This window comes from Alexandromys fortis, unplaced genomic scaffold (assembly GCF_014885135.2).
Source record: "Alexandromys fortis isolate MF-2015 unplaced genomic scaffold, M_Fortis_MF-2015_v1.1 scaffold_148, whole genome shotgun sequence".
NCBI classification, from domain to species: Eukaryota; Metazoa; Chordata; class Mammalia; order Rodentia; family Cricetidae; genus Alexandromys; species Alexandromys fortis.
Window position 1 is genome coordinate 4,063,321 of NW_026068019.1, and position 10,035 is coordinate 4,073,355.

Consider the following 10,035-nt stretch of genomic DNA (forward strand, 5'->3'; position numbering starts at 1 on the left):
ACAGAATACAACAGATGGAAGAGATAATCTCAGACACTGAAGACATAGAATATATGGATACCTTGGTCAAAGAAAATATTAAATCTAAATACAATCTTGGTACAAAACACCCAGGAACTCTGGGCACTATGTAAAGACAAAATCTAAGATAAAAGGAACAGAGGAAGAAGAAACACAGGCCTAAGGCACAGAAAATATTTTTGACAAAAGTAAAAAATAAAATTTCCCTAACCTAAAAAAGGAGATGCTTATCAAGGTTCAAAAAGCATACAGAACATGAAATAGACTGGACCAGAAAAAGATACTCCCTACTGTTACATAATAGTCAAAACTGTAAACATGCAGAACAAAGAAAGAATATAAAAAGCTGCAAGAGACGAGGATCAAATAAGATATAGATGCAGACCTATTAGACTAATACCCAACTTCTCAATGGAGAACTATAAAAGCCAGAAGGACCCGCTCAGATACTCTACAACTTTAAGAGCTCACAGATGTCAGCCCAGACTGCTAAACACAGTAAAACTTTCAATCACAATAGAAGAAAATAAGTCATTTCACATTATAATCAGGGAAATGCAAATCAAAATACTTTGAGATTTAATCGCACACCTTTCAGAATGTCTAAGAGCAATAAAATAAGTGACATCTCATGCTGTTGAGAATGTGGATGGAGTAGGGTAACACTCATCCATTGCTCTGGGAGTGTAAACTTGTACAGCCACTATGGAAATCAGTGTGGAGGTTCCTCAGGAAGATGGAAATCGATTTATCTCAAGGTCCAGCTATACCATCCTTGCTCACGTGTCCAATGGACACTTCATCCTACGACAGAAATCCTTCCTTGATCAAGTTCATATGTGCTCTATCAAAATACCTAGATATTAGAAATAACCTAGATGTCTCAACAGAAGAATGGATTTAAAAAAGCGATACAGTTACACAATGGACTATTACACATTTGCTAAAAAATGAAATGGATGGAAGTAGAAAAAAAATCATACTGAGTGAGGTAACCCAAATCCAGAAAGGCAAGTATGGTATATATTTGCTTATATGTAGGTATTAGCTGTTAAGTCAATGGTAACCAAGCTACAATCTTGTAGAACCTCAGAGGTTAGGCATAGAGTAAAGGACTAGAGGAAACCGATATATCTCTCTAGGACAGGGAAATAAAATGGATAGTTATAAATGAGTGGGGATGGAGGTCTGGAACGGAAGGATCAAGTAGAGAAAGGGAGAAAAGGATGACCGAGGGAATACTGGGAGAAACAGGTAAAATTAAATATAATTTGAGGGGTAGTATGGAAATCTAATACAGTAGAAACTTTCTAAAATATATACATATATGAAGGAAATATAAACAAAATTCCCCCAAAGTGAGAAAGTTAGAGTTCCAAATATACATCTCATGTTACCAAATGGAACTTTTTATCCTGGGATTGGGTTATAGCTAATCGAGTTGCTTAGCTCGGTCAAGGGGGTCACATAGGAACCCCCAAAATAACACTGACTGTTGCCAGGATTGTGGTTTGCTCTCCACAAACTAGCAACAAGGTCCCATTGCTGAAAACAACCCATACATAAGTCATTGACCATGGAGAAGTAGACACAGTGTCTATATAGAGCCTTCATTCCTATGTGCTATCACCTTTGGTACAGGAAGGTACTCTGAATGCTACCAAAGGAGAACAATTGACACTAAGCCAGCCACAAACCCTATGATCTACAATCATATCCTGCTTGCAAGATATGCTAGCGCAATGGTGGTACAAAGCTTTTTGAAGTAACCAACTAATATTTTATTTTATTTAAGGCCTATTCTACAATATGAAACCCATACTCAACACTGCTTGGGTGAACAAGAACCTGAGATTAGATAGCCCAGCAACCTAGAGTAAAACCAAATACTACTATTCAAAGACAAAAACAATACTCAGTACCTTGTTCAGCCATCATCAGAGAAGGTTCCTCCTACAACAGATGAGAATAAATACAGAGACCCTTAGTCAGACACTATGAAGAATGAGAAACCTTGGAACACTCAGTCCTAAATTGAATTTCTCCATCACGTTCCTCCCATCACAGTTCAAGGAACCCATGGGAGAAGAAGCAGAAAGAACTTAAGAGCTAGAGGGAATGGGGGACACAAAGAAAATAAGGCCTGTATCCGTGTGAACTCAAGGAGACTGAGCATGCACAGGGTCTGCACCAGCCTGTACCAGATGGGGTCGTAGAGCTCAAAGTAGAAGAGGACACATGCTTCCATCTGTAACCAAGAAGCTACCTCCAATGGATAACCACTTGTGAATGAAAATTTAGTGTTCTTAATGGGAATCTTACTGGGAAAACAAACTATTCTTAAGTATACACTTATTCTTTGCAGTAGATGGCCAACAGAAAATGAACTCAAGGATATCCTTGAGGCTTTTTGGCTTAAAATGCCATGTCATAGCTTTTCTCTTTATAATTTGTTTCTTCTAATTTTAAAATTTCACTCTATTCATATATATTTATATATGTTTTTTTCACTCTTTTTACCCTACAGGTCCTTTGTGTATATAGTATGGCTTCCAGTCTAGTGTTCTTATGGGATTCCTAAGTGTGCGAACAAGTAGGTCTCTCTTTCTTGAACTTCTCTTGTGATCTTTTCCTTCTGTACACTTTTTTTGTTCTATTCCAATGTATTAGATTTTGTTTTATTTTACTATATTATATTATTATAATCTTTTAGATGCCTATTTATTTTCTGAGAGACAGATAGGATTGGATTTGAATAGGAGGGGAGGTGAAGAAGGAACTGGGAGGAGTAGAGGGATCAGTAGAGTAGAAGAATCAGGATATATTATGTGAGAAAAAAATCTATTTTCAATCAAAGGAAAAGAGTCTACATTATATTATTTGATTTTTGGATACTTACTTGTGAGAGCATAACCAGTTGTCAAGTGGAGTGACCAGGCTCAAGGCACATCTCTCTTATTAGATGCTGAGGCTTAAAAGAGTTATTTACATAAAAAATGGCCATAGCCCTTTGGACATGAGAGGAATTAGGGACCCAAACACATAATGTGAGTTATCCAAGTAAATGATGTTTATCTATTTTCAAATCACACTATTTGGAATTCAGATGATTATTGAATATTTATTACAAGAGAACTTGATCTGTTCCTTGACTATTTCTAATAGATACATAGTTCATGTTTCAAGATAAATTGGTCACAATTGAAAAACCTTCCCTGTATTTATTCACTTTTTATTTGATAGTATGCTTGCCTCATTACTACATTGCTTGTCCTGTGGTACTGAGAAACCATTTGGTTTTCTATTTAGTTGTTCAACCATCTTTGTGTAGTTGAGGATACACAGTGATTAGTAGGATGTTAATAAGTGCCCAAGGGTCAGTACAACACAGTGGGCTCTATCATGACCTCCCATGTAGTTTTGCATAAAATGATCCCCAGGCTTCTCAATTGTTGTGCACAATTTTTTAATTGGCTATATTCAAAATGGTGTCTTGATTCTTATCTTGGCATTCATATCTTAGCATGATTAATACTCAGGCCAACCTTTCTTTCCTTGGTATTAATCAAAAAGGAAATTGAACTTTAAATGTTTAATGGCTTGCTCAAGAGGGTACTATATAAGCTTTCCTATTGTTCTTGGGTTGCGATCATAAAATAAGACACTGGGTAGGTCAAACCATCTGCTTACTTTTCACAATTCTAGAGTTTGGAAGACCAAGAAAAAGGTGCTAGCAGGATGGGCATCTTTTCCTGGCTTGCATATGATGTGTTTTTTCTGTCTGCCTTCACATGGCCACTCATCCATGAACGTTTATTGGGATAGGGGAGGCTGTCTGTTCCTCGTCCTGTTCTCAATAAGGCAACAGTTCTTCATATGATAGTCATGCTCTGTTGCTTTCATTGAAGTTTAATCATCTTAATGATTAAGATTAATCATCTCCATCCAGGCCCCATTTCCAAGCAAAAACATTTAGCATGTTAGCATTTCAATACATGAGCGTTGGGTACGGAATTAAGCCTACCTACATTAAAATTCATGGCTATTCTGCAATTCTTGATGATTATAATGTAGGAAATCAATATATGAAATGACAATCATGGGATTTTGTTCTTTTCAAGTTCAGAATTTAACTACGACCTTCCTTCCCTGACTGTGGCAGGTTAAGAATAGCTGAGCTGACTGGTACAAAATACAACACTTGGACCATTCTAGGACATTTCATCTCTAGAAAGACTTGTTTGAGTATGTGAATTCTTATGGGCTGACGTGCTTCAAGTTCAGACTCCAAAAATTAGAACTTTGCAGACAGATTCTGCCATAGACGCACTCCTATCCTGAGCATTCACTTATATTAACTTGATCCATGTGAGTATTTCTTGAGTACTTATGCATTGGGTGCTCTTTGGCTAGCTGGGAATATGGCAGTATTAAAGACTGAGTAGTTCATGGAGAAAAGAGGAGAGGTAAGCAAAGAAATAAAGCTTTAAAATACAAGATTCATGTACTGAAGAAATATAAGAGAGATGGGCAGGAGGGAGGCATATGGGACAATCCTCATTTTCTGGTGAGGACAGTCCTCTTTGGTATGATGTTATGTAAAATTAAAACTTGATGGGTGAAGGAGAAGTTCCATCTGGGAAACCCAAGGAAGACCAACGGATACGGGAATGAGTGCACTTCTCAATCTCTCCCTCTGTAACATCATCCTAAGAGGCACGAGGTTATACATTCTGCACAGCAGCTGATTAAAAACCTGCTTAAGAAAAATATCCATATTTTTCTTAAGTCAATAAGAATCAGTTTGCAACTGAAAAATAAATATAAGAACAACAACAACAACAAAAAACCACCCAAGACTCCTCTTTTAAAGCTTTGTTTGCTTTCACAGAAGCTTGACCTTGTGTAGTTGTCCTTCGTAGGTCTCTGCTGTTGACCTAACATATATGACAATATTCTATGGAAAAGTGATTTGCAGAAAGTCCTTTTCATTTTTATCCTCCCCTCCTGGAACCAACCCTTCTCTCACCTTCTAAGGAGGGTCTGGTTCCACATCTCCTTCTCATGGGCAATGCAATCCTTTCCCTACTCAAATTCAGCCTGTTCCAATGACATATTCTGGGTACTGATTTTTTTTTGTCAGTTTGTGAACTCTTCAATTTAGTTGAATTTTAAAGCCACAGTGGGAAGGAATCTGAACTTGCCTGTCATTTGCCGTTGCCTGAGGTCATTGCTGGGAGTCAAACATACTCGCTGGAGGATCGCTTGAGAGGGCTGTGCTCCTCTCTCTGCCAACTCTTTTGTCTCCCTCCTCTAATTGCACCTGTTGGAGTACATCTGGTGTGATATGAAGACATCTGAAGCTTTGAAAATAGCATGTGTTCACTGAGATATTGACAGCTCCAAGCTTCACAGTGGAGAAGGCAATATATGAATGAAATAACCCGAGACATGATAGGAAATATGAAGATCAAAATCAAGGAATGGGGATGGAATGTTTTTCTTAAAAGTCACCTTAGAAGGGAATGGTGTAAAGGATAGCAGATTTCGGGGGTAGTTATTTAACATAAAAAATAACCAGTGAACAGTGAAGCCAGAGACAGTGAAGGCCAGGCTCACTTGGGTATGCTCAGTGATGGCTCCATGAGTCAACACCCCTCTTCTCTGATGTCTGTATGCCTTTCAGGAAGTGGGATACTTGTGCACCAAGTGACAGTTTCTAGCAGGTATCCCTGGTCCCCTGAAGCAGTGCATTTGGTGAGGACCTTATTCATAAAAGTCCCCGTGTCATTCTCTATCCTGTAGGGTCAAACACCAACCTGTGAAAACACTCTCCGAACTTCCTCAGTCCTGAGGTGGTGTGGGACAATGGTCTGTATTCTATCAATTATATTTTAAATAAATGCTGATTGGTCAGTAGCCAGGTAGGAAGTATAGGCGGGACAAGCAGACAAGAAGTAGAGGTGGGTCAATGAGAACAGGAGAACTCTGGGAAGAGGAAAGCTCTTCTGCAGTCCTGGCCCAGCCACAGAAGAAGCAAGATGTGACTGCCTCACCGTAAAAGGTACTAAGCCATGTGGCTAGTATAGACAAGGATAATGAGCCAATAGTATAGACAAGGATAAGTTATAGGAGTTAATAAAAAGCCTTAGCTAATGGACCAATCGGTTTATAACTAACGTAGACCTCTGTGTGATTTCTTTGGGACTTAACGATTGTGGGAACCGGGCAAGACAGAGACTTATACAACACTGAGGCTTGCCTCTGGGCTTAGTATCCTCCTTATCCTAGTCCATTTTCTTTGTTGTTCTATTCCCCTTCTGGTACCGTGGGTCCCCCCGAGTACAATGCTTATTTTGGCACTTAATATCTAAAGTATAATAAATAGAGATGCAAATGAAGTCAGTTATATATATATATATATATACATTGCATATAGATATGCAATCTATATGCAATGTATAACAGTGCATTAAAATTATATTGAAAAAGGCAACATATAGCAAATGGAACTCACAATATGTATATTTTATTAATATATATATAAGAGCTAATAATGAGATTTCTTTGTTACATCCTATTGAAGCATTGTAAGCATGCAATGGGGAATCTAGATCAATTAAAATATGATATGAAAATACCCATTTCCTGTTGGTGACAAAGCAAACATTCACGTTACTAACAGTTGCCAGAAATTATTCTTTGTGACTAAGCAGATTTTTCCAGAAAAATAACTATAACAGGCTGGATTTATATATAAAAAATACTACTGGTTTAACTATGTAATTTTTTAGCTTATTTACAAATAATACTCTAAGTTTCTGTTTGTTGACAGTAAAAACAAAGGTAAACTTTTTCATCCATCGACGCTAAAGGCCACCTCATCTCTATCCACCAGCCTCAGACTCTAAATAGAACTTAAGAATCTGCAGTTGGAGACCTCCATGAGACAGGGAGATCAGGTGATCTATACATCCCAAACTGGTAAGACATACTCCGATTCTAGGCTTCATTTGCGAATGTAAAGTATCCTTGAGGAAAGAATAAGGTTTGATGATGCCGGGAACTTCATGTGTTGTGAGGATGCATTGGCTAATCATGGTTGCCCTGGGTATCAGAACAACCTGTGCCAGAGCCTGCTTCCCCGCGACCCACGAACTTGGACTTAGCAGACACACCTTGCAGGGTGATCCTGGGCTGCTGTAATTCTTCCTTGCCACAGGGTAATGGATGGCAGCGGGTGGCTCTGATTGCAGCCTCTCAGACCAGGTGAATACTTTCCACAGATGAAGGGGTTTCTTTAAGAAGAAGTAAAATGGATTTTCTTCGCTGCCTGTTGGGATAATTCTTGCTCAGGGCCAGATTTCATTTGTAAATATCAGGCCATGGTAATACACATGCAATTTGAGGGTAGGAAGCAACAAATACTCCCTCTGCCAAGGTGTCATTCTGTATATAGCAGAGGTTGGCCTAGGGTTTATGATCCTCCTGCCTCAGCTTCCCAAATCCCAAGATTGCAGGTGTGTAGCATACCCAGATTTGGGTAGAGACTTAGTGAGGCTTCATAGGAATTGCAGAGGTACAAAGTGCTTCCTGCCTCTCACACGAGAGCACACTTGGCTTGCACCGAGGCATGAGGGTCTCGCTAGACAGCACCTGGCCCAGGGGATGTCCTGTTGCAAGAGATCGGCTAGATCAAATTTACAGGGTAGTTCACAGTGGAGAAGCCAGACCAGTTTCCTTGTAACCTTGCCAACAGTTTCTTAGGAAGAAGAGGAAAAAACAAACTTCTTCAAGGCCGGAGAGTATCCCTGATGGTTCTTATGTGCATTGATTCCAACCTCCAGTTTAGTCATCTGTGAGCCTTGGCCCTTTGTGTTCCCACTGATGAGAGTGCTCCTTCCTCATGGAGGCTCTCATGACCTAGCCATCCACCTGAGTTTCCTGAGAGAATTACTTAACTGTCACTTCAGGGAAAGCATCCCTATGACTGTGGTTTGCTCTGAGCCTCTCTTCCAGGTCCCATGACTTGAGAGTTGGTGGAGATAGCTCTTTAGGGAGATGTTAAATGTTACAAATTCCCTTTATTCCAGGAAGAAAGCTTAATATAAAGGCTGGGGACAGTGGCAGGGACATCTTCTAATTTGCATGAAGAGGCATGACCCAATCATAAGGCTCCTAGTGTGGGCAGCAAGGGGGCCTTCTAGCCTGCATCTATGTCAGGGTTCAAGCTAAGGATACGCCAGGCATCTAGTGTTAGAGACAGGCATCTAGTTTAGAGACAGCTTTCAGATAAGTTCAGTCCTCCACGCCCAGAGACAGCCTCCAGATAAGGGCAGGTGGAGAGCAGGAAGCTTCTCTGGGGAAGGAGGGAGTTTCCATAATGCTGAACTTAGAGAGAAAGCTGCTAAGCTACAACAGATTGCAACCTATACCAGTGAGCAAAAAAACCTCCCAATATATGACCATCCTTTTTATTTTAAAATACATTTTAAATTTAGAATTGACACAGTCATTACATGTACTTAGTGAACACATACGTGTATAAGCATATGGTGTTTAAAGGTCTGATCACAGCAATTCGCATGTCTACAACTGCAGACATTGTATAGGTTACTTTTGTCCTTTATAATATAACACCTTAGAGAAGAAATTGAAGAGAAGAGTTTACTCTGTTTCATAGTCTGAGGAGGAACCCTCCATGGTAGCAGGAAACAGGACAGAGTCTGTGGTGACCAAAGCATGCATCTGAGACTTGTTTCTCACCTTCTGAGGAAGGAAGCAGAGACCTCAAGGCCAAAACTAGAGCTGAAGCCTTTAATAGAACAGCAAAAGTATAATAAGTTTATATACCAGTGACATCATCATTTATGACTACAAAGTGTTTTTGTCCTGTAGTAGCTGTATAAATTATGCATTTATATGACTGGTATCTCAGTATGCATGTTTGTTCCAGAGTCACTACAGTCACCGAGTAACGTTGTCCTGTCCTGTGATGTGACAGCTACACTGTCACTCCTAATAAACCTGGAATGGCCCACTCAGCAGGAAATGGCATTTCTGGAATGTTCACAGGGGTTGTCAGTGAGCAGGATGCGTTTCAGAGGACAGAAGTCTTGAATAAGTGTTTGGACTGGATCATCTGTTCTGGCCACTTTCAAGTATAAAAGTTATGATTTACTGATTTCATGAAACACTGCTAAGATAAGAGCGCTACGGACACAAAGCTACTATTCTCAGTTCCGATTTTGGAAGCGATGTTATAATCTCTGCTCATTTTCAGTTTTAGTATTCATTTAAGCTTAGTGAATTTTCTCACCAGCTCCCCCTTTTGTATTATCACAATATCTTACAGCTCTAATCAGCCAATTTGTCTTGACAAAAATTACATGCATGGCTGTCCCTATTCACAGCACGGTTATGTTCTTTAGAATCTCGATCCAACCATAGCCTCCCTCTCCTGGAATACCCAATATGTATATTCAGACCTGGTGGTTTGGTTTTGCCAGAAGCTCCCTTATCTGTTTTTTGCAAGCATAACTCACTTTAATTCTCATTGTCTGAGAGCATTGTTTTTAATCATCTCAATTCATGTGGAACTCATGTAGCTCCATTCAAGATTCAGAATTGAACCAGCATTTTTTAATGGAATCTTTAAATAGATTGTTAGAAGCAATTGTGTTCCCTCCTGTAATTTAGTCCCAAGCTCCTATTTTATCAAGAATGATATTTCCTTTTACCTGGCCTTGTCACTTGATCATGAGCAAGGGTGTACATTAATAAGATAAAGTCCTTAGTCAAGTTTAGAATCCTCTATGAGCTCAGATTTTTGTCTGCCTTGAAATTATCTGGAACATTGTTCGTATGTTCAGGTTGAAATTGGCCACACTGTTTTATTTTGGGTCAAATGCTCAGCAGTATTACTGCCAGTTCAGGTTGTTGAGGTTTCCAACGGTCCACTGGGACACATTCAGAGTGTGCAGATCTCCTCCCGGTTGGCATTCTACTCTTCTT